The 16,367-nt window shown below is 37.2% G+C and overlaps 1 long non-coding RNA gene across 1 annotated transcript in view; it reads left to right on the top strand.

Moving 5' to 3' along the window:
• The window catches only part of LOC127011719 (uncharacterized), a 93,969-nt gene extending 78,425 nt beyond the window's left edge, over window positions 1-15,544 (top strand). The window contains exon 3 of the long non-coding RNA XR_007764987.1: window positions 15,330-15,544. This is a non-coding gene — a long non-coding RNA (uncharacterized LOC127011719). The remainder of the gene's footprint in view (window positions 1-15,329) is intronic.
• Window positions 15,545-16,367: the final 823 nt, after the last annotated feature.

Genomic DNA, 16,367 nt, shown 5'->3' with positions numbered 1-16,367 from the left:
AGCAATATTCTGAAGTAAAATCCAAATTTTTGTATAGTTTCTTAATTTGAGCCTTAAGGTGATTCAGCGGAATTCAGACATAGCACGTTCTTGCATGTGCTGAACCTAGATTATGTTATCGCTCAATCCTAATTCCCCTATCAACAATAAATGAATTGCTTCGGAATGTGAGATTTGGGAAAAGCTCGAATTCGCACCAAGCAACATTATTCTTTTATTAATAAGATTTGATACACCCAAGAGAAGTCATTAGAGATTAACTTTGTAGGAACTTTCTATCAAGTACTCATGATTGTATTCTTAGAGATCAAACATTAAGTAATTACTGTTTTGAGATTTGTTTAGCTGAATAGTTTTTGGAAAGACACTCAGCAGTAGTGCGCTTTCTTTCCTAATATTAAAGGTCTTTTGCCCAAAAAAAACCCTAATTTTATATTAATATTCATTTGATGCACGGTAACTAAAGGATAGTCCCAATTTTAAATCAGAGTTTTTATATTTACAATATTTGAGAAATTATTATAATACTACAACATGTCAGTTCAGCCTAATCGAGACGAGGTTGCAGTCTCTTTGTATTATTTGCAATGCTACTATGGTAATAGATACTGAACTTGCAGAAACTCCTTGTAGACATAAATTTCACAGAACATGCGTGGTACTTTGGTTAGGAACTAATAAAACTTGTCCACTTTGCCGAAGTGCTTGTACCCTGGTACAACTGATAACCTTTCCTGCTGCGCAACCGAATAGGTCTACTAATTATAGTAATAGGGAAGTTCGGGGTGCTTCTGCCAATCAAGCTACTGGTGCCGTCAACCAAACTAGACCAAACACAAGAGCGAATTCCAATCAGAACTCAACGAATAAGAGAGCACACTCTAGCTTGAGAATCCAAAACACAACACATAGCTCAACTGAACGTTCTAGCATTTCCGAAACTCGAGTACAGCAGTTAATCACAGACTCCTTAGAAACCTTTCGAGTTGGCATGGTTGCAGCAATAGCGTATGAGATCAGTAATACGATGCGAAACATTCAGTTGGCTAATAATTCCCAAAATCCGCGAAATAATATCCCTGTAGAAAATCCTGGTAACTTAAATCGATCCAATGCAAGCAGAGTTGATAGTTATCAAGGCTCTAGTATACGATTGCCTTATGGTGATCCTTTGACACAAGCCGTATATCGTCCTGACAAAGTTTCAAGCGTTATTTCTAATAGGAATGTGAAATTTACTGGCATGGCAAATGGCATACCTGTTGAAGATTTCATCTATAGGATAAATAGTTTGACTGTACAATGCCTAAACGCAAACTGAAATTAGCTATACCAATTTGCCAACGTACTATTTTCTGGACCAGGTCTACGATTTTAGTGCCGCTTGAGAGAACTTCAAGTGAACCGATTTGGTTTCACCTGTGTACAAGTCTCCGTGAACGGTATAGAGAACAGCACACTGACGAAGGCATTAAAGACTCTTTTCGACATGGGAAGCAGAAGAGTGGAGAAAATTTCGACGATTTTCTAGATGCTATCCAAACGATTGCAACCAATGTTAAAAAGAACCTTAAACCTGAATTTTGACTAGTATTATTACATGTCTTGACCGCAAACATTGCCTCCTTAAGAGCAGAGTGCCACAAGCACGAACGATTTCTCATTATCATGGCAGGTAGAGTGTAGGGAAGAAGAGAATTATTAAAGTATGAACGAAGTAGAAATAAATGCGATGCACAATGCTGAGCGTTATAAATGTTGGAACTGTGCGGAAACCGGACACAGATATCATGATTGCCTGAAAGCCAGACGCATATTTTGCTATTGTTGTGGTCGTCATGACACTTATAAATTACTTGAAATTATCCCCTACCATGAAAGAGTACGTAACTATTATCGACGCAGAACGGAAAGATTTACATTACGAACTAATTCCGCCAACAAATTTCGATCGCCTAATCGATTGTGTTCATTTTGGAAACAGCAGCGAAAAATAAAGAAATATGTCGTATTCTCTATTGTTAGAGAGGACAAAGACAACCGTCCTTACATCGCTTTGGAATTACTTAACAAAACCTTCTTGGCCTTGCTTGATAGTGGAGCTAACAAATGCGTAGTAAGTGGTAAATTGGCTAAGCTTATTTCTACAGATCATCCAGGGTTAAGGAGGTTAAAATGTTATGTTCGTACAGCCGACGGTCAAAATCAAAACTACACCGCTACCATTGTCGTTCCGATTAACTATAACTCTTTATCTTAGGATGTAGAATTTTTAATAGTACCCAGTATTAAACAAGATAAAATCTGCGGAATGGATTTTTTGAAACTATTTGGTCTTCGAATATCCAGTAAAACGACTATTTCCCAAATTTCTGACTCCAATGCTTTAAGTGACAGTCTTGCTTAATGCAACCGATCGAAACCGATTACAAGCTGCTATCGAATTCTTTCCATCGTCTGAAAAAAGTGGTTTAGGAAAAACAACCCTTATTGAACATCATATTGACACCGGTGCAGCAAAAGCAATTAAACAAAGATATTACAACCTATCTCCAGCCAAATAGCTTCAGTTATGCCTTAAACTGCATCATTAGACTGGGAGTACTAGAAGAAGCGCCCGCGTCCTCATGGTCTTCTCCGGCAGTCCTTGTCGTAAAACCAGGCAAAGTGAGAATTTGCTTAGATTCTAGGAAGCTTAATTCTGTTACAGTACAGGATGCTTATCCTACTCCTCTTATTGAAGGTTTACTAAGTCGCTTATCTCCAGTACACTGCAGATATGTCTGGACGAAAAATCGAAACCAAAAACCGCAATAACTATATCCAACCGTCCTTTATATCAATTTACACGAATGCCTTTCAGACTAACTAATGCTCTGCAAACACTTTGTAGAAGTTTGCTATCTACTATTTTGACAAGCTTACTATGCAAAACATCGCTATGAGTGTTCACGAACTAGCGTAGTGCTTGATAGATGGCATACAAAATGTACAACTTAAAAATCAAGCGAAACTACTACGTTTTGCAGTGCCTGCTGATGTGTTGGAAGCCTTTCAAGATGTAGAGAAACCCAGAGCTCCGGTACAACAAAATAGGATGCAAGGAACGTCTTCATCAAACGACCTCGGAACAGAGGGTCACCTGGCTAAAGACTGCCGAAAGCCAGTACGGGCTGATGGAGCTTGCTATGCTTGTGGAGAAGTCCGACACGTGGCTGGAGAGTTTTCATTGTACAAGAAGAGAGAACATAGCATCGAATATGTAAGACATTTTAAAGTCCATAGCTTCGGGATGTCCCGTTTCATTTCTAAAGAAGAGAACAAGTTGAATAATACCTTTTTCGGAATAAACGAAAGTAAACTTAATGTAATAGGAAAAACAGTTTGCTTAATTAAAAGTTCAAATAAAAACGTATTAATTGAATTTCTGGTTGTAACATATGAATCTGTAAGGTACTCAATGGTAGTAGGACGCGATTTTTAAAATTTAAGTAATTTTAAGCTTGTAGAAGTAATTAACGATGGTAACCATTTATCTGTTAACCGTCTGTTAACATCAATCTGAGCCAAGAAATATAATTATAGAATAACAATAGATTCAAGTTTCGACACCCGTACTATTTTGTTAAAGATTACCTTCATTTTTTTTTAAACCTAATTGTAAACGTAAATTTTTGAATGGAGTACATAAATGAAGTCATTTGTACCCATTATACGGTTAATTTTTTCATGGGCAAGGTAACGTTAAGAAAATCAGAAGCAGCCGCTATGGGGAACTTATCTTTAATTAAATTTTGGTCCGTGTTTGATAATAAAGTACAAAATGAAGTAAATTTTTTGCGAATTGGGACACCTGAAGTAACTGTGCATTATTAATAAGAGCATTAGCCACATACGCAAAGCGAGCTTATTTAAGGTTGGGTGTGTTTTGAAGAGGAATAAAATGACATTCTTTGGCGCCCAACGTCGGGTGATCGGAAATCAGAAATACCGTATCTTGAGAAGATAACACATTTAATTTTTCGTGTCGCTACCAAAAGCAATATTCTGAAGTAAAATCCAAATTTTTGTATAGTTTCTTAATTTGAGCCTTAAGGTGATTCAGCGGAATTCAGACATAGCACGTTCTTGCATGTGCTGAACCTAGATTATGTTATCGCTCAATCCTAATTTCCCTATCAACAATAAATGAATTGCTTCGGAATGTGAGATTTGGGAAAAGCTCGAATTCGCACCAAGCAACATTATTCTTTTATTAATAAGATTTGATACACCCAAGAAAAGTCATTAGAGATTAACTTTGTAGGAAATTTCTATCAAGTACTCATGATTGTATTCTTAGAGATCAAACATTAAGTCATTACTGTTTTGAGATTTGTTTAGCTAATTAGTTTTTGGGAAGACACTCAGCAGTAGTGCGCTTTCTTTCCTAATATTAAAGGTCTTTTGCCCAAAAAAAACCCTAATTTTATATTAATATTCATTTGATGCACGGTAACTAAAGGATAGTGCCAATTTTAAATCAGAGTTTTTATATTTACAATATTTGAGAAATTATTATAATACTACAACATGTCAGTTCAGCCTAATCGAGACGAGGTTGCAGTCTCTTTGTATTATTTGCAATGCTACTATGGTAATAGATACTGAACTTGCAGAAACTCCTTGTAGACATAAATTTCACAGAACATGCGTGGTACTTTGGTTAGGAACTAATAAAACTTGTCCACTTTGCCGAAGTGCTTGTACCCTGGTACAACTGATAACCTTTCCTGCTGCGCAACCGAATAGGTCTACTAATTATAGTAATAGGGAAGTTCGGGGTGCTTCTGCCAATCAAGCTACTGGTGCCGTCAACCAAACTAGACCAAACACAAGAGCGAATTCCAATCAGAACTCAACGAATAAGAGAGCACACTCTAGCTTGAGAATCCAAAACACAACACATAGCTCAACTGAACGTTCTAGCATTTCCGAAACTCGAGTACAGCAGTTAATCACAGACTCCTTAGAAACCTTTCGAGTTAGCATGGTTGCAGCAATAGCGTATGAGATCAGTAATACGATGCGAAACATTCAGTTGGCTAATAATTCCCAAAATCCGCGAAATAATATCCCTGTAGAAAATCCTGGTAACTTAAATCGATCCAATGCAAGCAGAGTTGATAGTTATCAAGGCTCTAGTATACGATTGCCTTATGGTGATCCTTTGACACAAGCCGTATATCGTCCTGACAAAGTTTCAAGCGTTATTTCTAATAGGAATGTGAAATTTACTGGCATGGCAAATGGCATACCTGTTGAAGATTTCATCTATAGGATAAATAGTTTGACTGTACAATGCCTAAACGCAAACTGAAATTAGCTATACCAATTTGCCAACGTACTATTTTCTGGACCAGGTCTACGATTTTAGTGCCGCTTGAGAGAACTTCAAGTGAACCGATTTGGTTTCACCTGTGTACAAGTCTCCGTGAACGGTATAGAGAACAGCACACTGACGAAGGCATTAAAGACTCTTTTCGACATGGGAAGCAGAAGAGTGGAGAAAATTTCGACGATTTTCTAGATGCTATCCAAACGATTGCAACCAATGTTAAAAAGAACCTTAAACCTGAATTTTGACTAGTATTATTACATGTCTTGACCGCAAACATTGCCTCCTTAAGAGCAGAGTGCCACAAGCACGAACGATTTCTCATTATCATGGCAGGTAGAGTGTAGGGAAGAAGAGAATTATTAAAGTATGAACGAAGTAGAAATAAATGCGATGCACAATGCTGAGCGTTATAAATGTTGGAACTGTGCGGAAACCGGACACAGATATCATGATTGCCTGAAAGCCAGACGCATATTTTGCTATTGTTGTGGTCGTCATGACACTTATAAATTACTTGAAATTATCCCCTACCATGAAAGAGTACGTAACTATTATCGACGCAGAACGGAAAGATTTACATTACGAACTAATTCCGCCAACAAATTTCGATCGCCTAATCGATTGTGTTCATTTTGGAAACAGCAGCGAAAAATAAAGAAATATGTCGTATTCTCTATTGTTAGAGAGGACAAAGACAACCGTCCTTACATCGCTTTGGAATTACTTAACAAAACCTTCTTGGCCTTGCTTGATAGTGGAGCTAACAAATGCGTAGTAAGTGGTAAATTGGCTAAGCTTATTTCTACAGATCATCCAGGGTTAAGGAGGTTAAAATGTTATGTTCGTACAGCCGACGGTCAAAATCAAAACTACACCGCTACCATTGTCGTTCCGATTAACTATAACTCCTTATCTTAGGATGTAAAATTTTTAATAGTACCCAGTATTAAACAAGATAAAATCTGCGGAATGGATTTTTTGAAACTATTTGGTCTTCGAATATCCAGTAAAACGACTATTTCCCAAATTTCTGACTCCAATGCTTTAAGTGACAGTCTTGCTTAATGCAACCGATCGAAACCGATTACAAGCTGCTATCGAATTCTTTCCATCGTCTGAAAAAAGTGGTTTAGGAAAAACAACCCTTATTGAACATCATATTGACACCGGTGCAGCAAAAGCAATTAAACAAAGATATTACAACCTATCTCCAGCCAAATAGCTTCAGTTATGCCTTAAACTGCATCATTAGACTGGGAGTACTAGAAGAAGCGCCCGCGTCCTCATGGTCTTCTCCGGCAGTCCTTGTCGTAAAACCAGGCAAAGTGAGAATTTGCTTAGATTCTAGGAAGCTTAATTCTGTTACAGTACAGGATGCTTATCCTACTCCTCTTATTGAAGGTTTACTAAGTCGCTTATCTCCAGTACACTGCAGATATGTCTGGACGAAAAATCGAAACCAAAAACCGCAATAACTATATCCAACCGTCCTTTATATCAATTTACACGAATGCCTTTCAGACTAACTAATGCTCTGCAAACACTTTGTAGAAGTTTGCTATCTACTATTTTGACAAGCTTACTATGCACAAAACATCGCTATGAGTGTTCACGAACTAGCGTAGTGCTTGATAGATGGCATACAAAATGTACAACTTAAAAATCAAGCGAAACTACTACGTTTTGCAGTGCCTGCTGATGTGTTGGAAGCCTTTCAAGATGTAGAGAAACCCAGAGCTCCGGTACAACAAAATAGGATGCAAGGAACGTCTTCATCAAACGACCTCGGAACAGAGGGTCACCTGGCTAAAGACTGCCGAAAGCCAGTACGGGCTGATGGAGCTTGCTATGCTTGTGGAGAAGTCCGACACGTGGCTGGAGAGTTTTCATTGTACAAGAAGAGAGAACATAGCATCGAATATGTAAGACATTTTAAAGTCCATAGCTTCGGGATGTCCCGTTTCATTTCTAAAGAAGAGAACAAGTTGAATAATACCTTTTTCGGAATAAACGAAAGTAAACTTAATGTAATAGGAAAAACAGTTTGCTTAATTAAAAGTTCAAATAAAAACGTATTAATTGAATTTCTGGTTGTAACATATGAATCTGTAAGGTACTCAATGGTAGTAGGACGCGATTTTTAAAATTTAAGTAATTTTAAGCTTGTAGAAGTAATTAACGATGGTAACCATTTATCTGTTAACCGTCTGTTAACATCAATCTGAGCCAAGAAATATAATTATAGAATAACAATAGATTCAAGTTTCGACACCCGTACTATTTTGTTAAAGATTACCTTCATTTTTTTTTAAACCTAATTGTAAACGTAAATTTTTGAATGGAGTACATAAATGAAGTCATTTGTACCCATTATACGGTTAATTTTTTCATGGGCAAGGTAACGTTAAGAAAATCAGAAGCAGCCGCTATGGGGAACTTATCTTTAATTAAATTTTGGTCCGTGTTTGATAATAAAGTACAAAATGAAGTAAATTTTTTGCGAATTGGGACACCTGAAGTAACTGTGCATTATTAATAAGAGCATTAGCCACATACGCAAAGCGAGCTTATTTAAGGTTGGGTGTGTTTTGAAGAGGAATAAAATGACATTCTTTGGCGCCCAACGTCGGGTGATCGGAAATCAGAAATACCGTATCTTGAGAAGATAACACATTTAATTTTTCGTGTCGCTACCAAAAGCAATATTCTGAAGTAAAATCCAAATTTTTGTATAGTTTCTTAATTTGAGCCTTAAGGTGATTCAGCGGAATTCAGACATAGCACGTTCTTGCATGTGCTGAACCTAGATTATGTTATCGCTCAATCCTAATTTCCCTATCAACAATAAATGAATTGCTTCGGAATGTGAGATTTGGGAAAAGCTCGAATTCGCACCAAGCAACATTATTCTTTTATTAATAAGATTTGATACACCCAAGAAAAGTCATTAGAGATTAACTTTGTAGGAAATTTCTATCAAGTACTCATGATTGTATTCTTAGAGATCAAACATTAAGTCATTACTGTTTTGAGATTTGTTTACCTAATTAGTTTTTGGGAAGACACTCAGCAGTAGTGCGCTTTCTTTCCTAATATTAAAGGTCTTTTGCCAAAAAAAAAACCCTAATTTTATATTAATATTCATTTGATGCACGGTAACTAAAGGATAGTGCCAATTTTAAATCAGAGTTTTTATATTTACAATATTTGAGAAATTATTATAATACTACAACATGTCAGTTCAGCCTAATCGAGACGAGGTTGCAGTCTCTTTGTATTATTTGCAATGCTACTATGGTAATAGATACTGAACTTGCAGAAACTCCTTGTAGACATAAATTTCACAGAACATGCGTGGTACTTTGGTTAGGAACTAATGAAACTTGTCCGCATTGCTTAAGAGCTTGTACCCTGGTACAACTGATAACCTTTCCTGCTGCTCAACCAAATAGGTCTACTAATGATAGTAATAGGGAAGTTCGGGGTGCTTCTGCCAATCAAGCTACTGGTGCCGTCAACCGAACTAGACCAAACACAAGAGCGAATTCCAATCAGAACTTAACGAATCAGAGAGCACACTCTAGCTTGAGAAGCCAAAACACAACACATAGATCAACTGAACGTTCTAGCATTTCCGAAACTCGAGTGCAGCAGTTAATCACAGACTCCTTAGAAACCTTTCGAGTTAGCATGGTTGCAGCAATAGCGTATTAGATCAGTAATACGATGCGAAACATTCAGTTGGCTAATAATTCCCAAAATCCGCGAAATAATATCCCTGTAGAAAATCCTGGTATATTAAATCGATCCAATGCAAGCAGAGTTGATAGTAACCAAGGCTCTAGTATACGATTGGCTTATGGTGATCCTTTGATACAAGCCGTATATCATCCTGACAAAGTTTCAAGCGTTATTTCTAATTGGAATGTTAAATTTACTGGCATGGCAAATGACATACCTGTTGAAGACTTCATCTATAGGATAAATAGTTTGACTATACAATGCCTAAACGCAAACTGGTATTAGCTATACCAATTTGCCAACGTACTATTTTCTGGACCAGGTCTGTTAAAAAGAACCTTAAACCTTAATTACGACTAGTATTATTACATGTCTTGACCCCAAACATTGCCTCTTTAGGAGCAGAGTGCCACAAGCACGAACGATTTCTCATTAGCATGGCAGGTAGATCGGCAGACCGCCCTCCTCCAAACCGGCATTTGTAAATGAGCTAGTGCAGGTTGAAGAGTCAGGGAAGAAGAGAATTATCAAAGTATGAACGAAGTAGAAATAAATGCGATGCGCAACGCTGAGCGTTATAAATGCTGGAACTGTGCGGAAACCGGACACAGATATCATGATTGCCTCAAAGCCAGACGCATACTTTGCTATTGTTGTGGTCGTCATGACACTTATAAGCCTAGTTGCTTGAAATGTAATCTCCTGTCGGAAAACTCGTAAGAGGATGTCCATCAATTCTGACTAGTGGATATCCTGTTTCAAACTCAGCATTAATAGTAGGTACTAATCACCTTCCATCTTCTAATTTGAGTAACTCTCAACCTGACACGACAACATATAGCCCAGAATTAGACAAACCCAACTGTATGTTAATTAAAAACACTACAGAGCCCTCACGAAAATTTGAAATTATCCCCTACCATGAAAGAGTATGTAACTATTATCGGCGCAGAGCGGAAATATTTACACTATCGTGTGTTCATGTGTTCATGTGTGTTCAAATGTGTTCATTTTGGAAACAGCAGCGAAAAATAAAGAAATATGTCGTATTCTCTATTGTTAGAGAGGACAAGGACAACCGTCCTTACATCGCTTTGGAATTACTTAACAAAACCTTCTTGGCCTTGCTTGATAGTGGAGCTAACAAATGCGTAGTAAGTGGTAAATTGGCTAAGCTTATTTCTACAGATCATCCAGGGTTAAGGAGGTTAAAATGTTATGTTGGTACAGCCGACGGTCAAAATCAAAACTACACCGCTACCATTGTCGTTCCGATTAACTATAACTCCTTATCTCAGGATGTAGAATTTTAATTAGTACCCAGTATTAAACAAGATATAATCTGCGGAACGGATTTTTTGAAACTATTTGGTCTTCGAATATCCAGTCCAACGACTATTTCCGAAATTTCTGACTCCAATGCTTTAAGTGACACAGTCTTGCTTAATGCAACCGATCGAAACCGATTACAAGCTGCTATCGAATTCTTTCCATCGTCTGAAAAAAGTGGTTTAGGAAAAACAACCCTTATTAAACATCATATTGACACTGGTGCAGCAAAAGCAATTAAACAAAGATATTACAACCTATCTCCAGCCAAAGAGCTTCAGTTATGCCTTAAACTGCATCATTAGACTGGGAGTACTAGAAGAAGCGCCCGCGTCCTCATGGTCTTCTCCGGCAGTCCTTGTCGTAAAACCAGGCAAAGTGAGAATTTGCTTAGATTCTAGGATGCTTATCCTACTCCTCTTATTGAAGGTTTACTAAGTCCCTTATCTCCAGTACACTGCAGATATGTCTCGACGAAAAATCAAAACCAAAAACCGCAATAACTATATCCAACCGTCCTTTATATCAATTTACACGAATGCCTTTCAGACTAACTAATGCTCTGCAAACACTTTGTAGAAGTTTGCTATCTACTATTTTGACAAGCTTACTATGCACAAAACATCGCTATGAGTGTTCACGAACTAGTGCAGTGCTTGATAGATGGCATACAAAATGTACAACTTAAAAATCAAGCGAAACTACTACGTTTTGCAGTGCCTGCTGATGTGTTGGAAGCCTTTCAAGATGTAGAGAAACCCAGAGCTCCGGTACAACAAAATAGGATGCAAGGAACGTCTTCATCAAACGCTGCGACCTCGGAACAGAGGGTCAAATGCTTTAACTGCCACAGGCTTGGTCATCTGGCTAAAGACTGCCGAAAGCCAGTACGGGCTGATGGAGCTTGCTATGCTTGTGGAGAAGTTCGACACGTGGCTGGAGAGTTTTCATTGTACAAGAAGACAGAACATAGCAACGAATATGTAAGACATTTTAAAGTCCATAGATTCGGGATGTCCCGTTTCATTTCTAAAGAAGAGAACAAGTTGAATAATACCTTTTTCGGAGTAAACGAAAGTAAACTTAATGTAATAGGAAAAACAGTTTACTTAATTAAAAGTTCAAATAAAAACGAATTAATTGAATTTCTGGTTTTAACTGATGAATCTGTAAGGTACTCAATGGTAGTAGGACGCGATTTTTAAAATTTAAGTAATTTTAAGCTTGTAGAAGTAATTAACGATGGTAACCATTTATCTGTTAACCGTCTGTTAACATCAATCTGAGCCAAGAAATATAATTATAGAATAACAATAGATTCAAGTTTCGACACCCGTACTATTTTGTTAAAGATTACCTTCATTTTTTTTTAAACCTAATTGTAAACGTAAATTTTTGAATGGAGTACATAAATGAAGTCATTTGTACCCATTATACGGTTAATTTTTTCATGGGCAAGGTAACGTTAAGAAAATCATAAGCAGCCGCTATGGGGAACTTATCTTTAATTAAATTTTGGTCCGTGTTTGATAATAAAGTACAAAATGAAGTAAATTTTTTGCGAATTGGGACACCTGAAGTAACTGTGCATTATTAATAAGAGCCTTAGCCACATACGCAAAGCGAGCTTATTTAAGGTTGGGTGTGTTTTGAAGAGGAATAAAATGACATTCTTTGGCGCCCAACGTCGGGTGATCGGAAATCAGAAATACCGTATCTTGAGAAGATAACACAGTTAATTTTTCGTGTCGCTACCAAAAGCAATATTCTGAAGTAAAATCCAAATTTTTGTATAGTTTCTTAATTTGAGCCTTAAGGTGATTCAGCGGAATTCAGACATAGCACGTTCTTGCATGTGCTGAACCTAGATTATGTTATCGCTCAATCCTAATTTCCCTATCAACAATAAATGAATTGCTTCGGAATGTGAGATTTGGGAAAAGCTCGAATTCGCACCAAGCAACATTATTCTTTTATTAATAAGATTTGATACACCCAAGAAAAGTCATTAGAGATTAACTTTGTAGGAAATTTCTATCAAGTACTCATGATTGTATTCTTAGAGATCAAACATTAAGTCATTACTGTTTTGAGATTTGTTTAGCTAATTAGTTTTTGGGAAGACACTCAGCAGTAGTGCGCTTTCTTTCCTAATATTAAAGGTCTTTTGCCCAAAAAAAACCCTAATTTTATATTAATATTCATTTAATGCGCGGTATTTAAAGGATAGTCCCTATTTTAAATCAAAGTTTTTATATTTACAATATTTGAGAAATTATTATAATACTACAACATGTCAGTTCAGCCTAATCGAGACGAGGTTGCAGTCACCGATAGTGGGGATGAACGTTCTCTTTATATTATTTGCAATGATACTGAACTTGCAGAAACCCCTTGTAGATATAAATTTCACAGAACATGCGTGGTACTTTGGTTAAGAACTAATGAAACTTGTCCGCATTGCTTAAGAGCTTGTACCCTGGTACAACTGATAACCTTTCCTGCTGCTCAACCAAATAGGTCTACTAATGATAGTAATAGGGAAGTTCGGGGTGCTTCTGCCAATCAAGATACTGGTGCCGTCAACCGAACTAGACCAAACACAAGAGCGAATTCCAATCAGAACTTAACGAATCAGAGAGCACACTCTAGCTTGAGAAGCCAAAACACAACACATAGATCAACTGAACGTTCTAGCATTTCCGAAACTCGAGTACAGCAGTTAATCACAGACTCCTTAGAAACCTTTCGAGTTAGCATGGTTGAGCAATAGCGTATTAGATCAGTAATACGATGCGAAACATTCAGTTGGCTAATAATTCCCAAAATCCGCGAAATAATATCCCTGTAGAAAATCCTGGTATATTAAATCGATCCAATGCAAGCAGAGTTGATAGTAACCAAGGCTCTAGTATACGATTGGCTTATGGTGATCCTTTGATACAAGCCGTATATCATCCTGACAAAGTTTCAAGCGTTATTTCTAATTGGAATGTTAAATTTACTGGCATGGCAAATGACATACCTGTTGAAGACTTCATCTATAGGATAAATAGTTTGACTATACAATGCCTAAACGCAAACTGGTATTAGCTATACCAATTTGCCAACGTACTATTTTCTGGACCAGGTCTGTTAAAAAGAACCTTAAACCTGAATTACGACTAGTATTATTACATGTCTTGACCCCAAACATTGCCTCTTTAGGAGCAGAGTGCCACAAGCACGAACGATTTCTCATTAGCATGGCAGGTAGATCGGCAGACCGCCCTCCTCCAAACCGGCATTTGTAAATGAGCTAGTGCAGGTTGAAGAGTCAGGGAAGAAGAGAATTATCAAAGTATGAACGAAGTAGAAATAAATGCGATGCGCAACGCTGAGCGTTATAAATGCTGGAACTGTGCGGAAACCGGACACAGATATCATGATTGCCTCAAAACCAGACGCATATTTTGCTATTGTTGTGGTCGTCATGACACTTATAAGCCTAGTTGCTTGAAATGTAATCCCCTGTCGGAAAACTCGTAAGAGGATGTCCATCAATTCTGACTAGTGGATATCCTGTTTCAAACTCAGCATTAATAGTAGGTACTAATCACCTTCCATCTTCTAATTTGAGTAACTCTCAACCTGACTCGACAACATATAACCCAGAATTAGACAAACCCAACTGTATGTTAATTAAAAACACTACAGAGCCCTCACGAAAATTTGAAATAATCCCCTACCATGAAAGAGTATGTAACTATTATCGGCGCAGAGCGGAAATATTTACACTATCGTATGTTCATGTGTTCATGTGTGTTCAAATGTGTTCATTTTGGAAACAGCAGCGAAAAATAAAGAAATATGTCGTATTCTCTATTGTTAGAGAGGACAAGGACAACCGTCCTTACATCGCTTTGGAATTACTTAACAAAACCTTCTTGGCCTTGCTTGATAGTGGAGCTAACAAATGCGTAGTAAGTGGTAAATTGGCTAAGCTTATTTCTACAGATCATCCAGGGTTAAGGAGGTTAAAATGTTATGTTGGTACAGCCGACGGTCAAAATCAAAACTACACCGCTACCATTGTCGTTCCGATTAACTATAACTCCTTATCTCAGGATGTAGAATTTTAATTAGTACCCAGTATTAAACAAGATATAATCTGCGGAACGGATTTTTTGAAACTATTTGGTCTTCGAATATCCAGTCCAACGACTATTTCCGAAATTTCTGACTCCAATGCTTTAAGTGACACAGTCTTGCTTAATGCAACCGATCGAAACCGATTACAAGCTGCTATCGAATTCTTTCCATCGTCTGAAAAAAGTGGTTTAGGAAAAACAACCCTTATTAAACATCATATTGACACTGGTGCAGCAAAAGCAATTAAACAAAGATATTACAACCTATCTCCAGCCAAAGAGCTTCAGTTATGCCTTAAACTGCATCATTAGACTGGGAGTACTAGAAGAAGCGCCCGCGTCCTCATGGTCTTCTCCGGCAGTCCTTGTCGTAAAACCAGGCAAAGTGAGAATTTGCTTAGATTCTAGGAAGCTTAATTCTGTTACAGTACAGGATGCTTATCCTACTCCTCTTATTGAAGGTTTACTAAGTCGCTTATCTCCAGTACACTGCAGATATGTCTCGACGAAAAATCAAAACCAAAAACCGCAATAACTATATCCAACCGTCCTTTATATCAATTTACACGAATGCCTTTCAGACTAACTAATGCTCTGCAAACACTTTGTAGAAGTTTGCTATCTATTCTTTTGACAAGCTTACTATGCACAAAACATCGCTATGAGTGTTCACGAACTAGTGCAGTGCTTCATAGATGGCATACAAAATGTACAACTTAAAAATCAAGCGAAACTACTACGTTTTGCAGTGCCTGCTGATGTGTTGGAAGCCTTTCAAGATGTAGAGAAACCCAGAGCTCCGGTACAACAAAATAGGATGCAAGGAACGTCTTCATCAAACGCTGCGACCTCGGAACAGAGGGTCAAATGCTTTAACTGCCACAGTCTTGGTCATCTGGCTAAAGACTGCCGAAAGCCAGTACGGGCTGATGGAGCTTGTTATGCTTGTGGAGAAGTTCGACACGTGGCTGGAGAGTTTTCATTGTACAAGAAGACAGAACATAGCAACGAATATGTAAGACATTTTAAAGTCCATAGATTCGGGATGTCCCGTTTCATTTCTAAAGAGAACAAGTTGAATAATACCTTTTTCGGAATAAACGAAAGTAAACTTAATGTAATAGGAAAAACAGTTTGCTTAATTAAAAGTTCAAATAAAAACAAATTAATTGAATTTCTGATTTTAACTGATGAATCTGTAAGCTACTCAATGGTAGTAGGACGCGATTTTTAAAATTTAAGTAATTTTAAGCTTGTAGAAGTAATTAACGATGGTAACCATTTATCTGTTAACCGTCTGTTAACATCAATCTGAGCCAAGAAATATAATTATAGAATAACAATATATTCAAGTTTCCGTACTATTTTGTTAAAGATTACCTTCATTTTTTTTTAAATCTAATTGTAAACGTAAATTTTTGAATGAAGAACATAAATGAAGTCATTTGTACCCATTATACGGTTAATTTTTTCATGGGCAAGGTAACGTTAAGAAAATCATAAGCAGCCGCTATGGGGAACTTATCTTTAATTAAATTTTGGTCCGTGTTTGATAATAAAGTACAAAATGAAGTAAATTTTTTGCGAATTGGGACACCTGAAGTAACTGTGCATTATTAATAAGAGCATTAGCCACATACGCAAAGCGAGCTTATTTAAGGTTGGGTGTGTTTTGAAGAGGAATAAAATGACATCTGCAATTCCTCACACTTAGTATAAAATTAAATTATTTGGGCTTTGGTTTAGTTAGTCAATAGTTCACTACTCTGTCTACTCTTTAAGTTTAT

The sequence above is a fragment of the Drosophila biarmipes genome, unplaced genomic scaffold, assembly GCF_025231255.1.
Source record: "Drosophila biarmipes strain raj3 unplaced genomic scaffold, RU_DBia_V1.1 ptg000005l, whole genome shotgun sequence".
NCBI classification, from domain to species: domain Eukaryota; kingdom Metazoa; phylum Arthropoda; class Insecta; order Diptera; family Drosophilidae; genus Drosophila; species Drosophila biarmipes.
The sequence above is the reverse complement of the archived record's forward strand: the minus strand, read 5'-3'. Positions and strand labels throughout refer to the sequence as shown.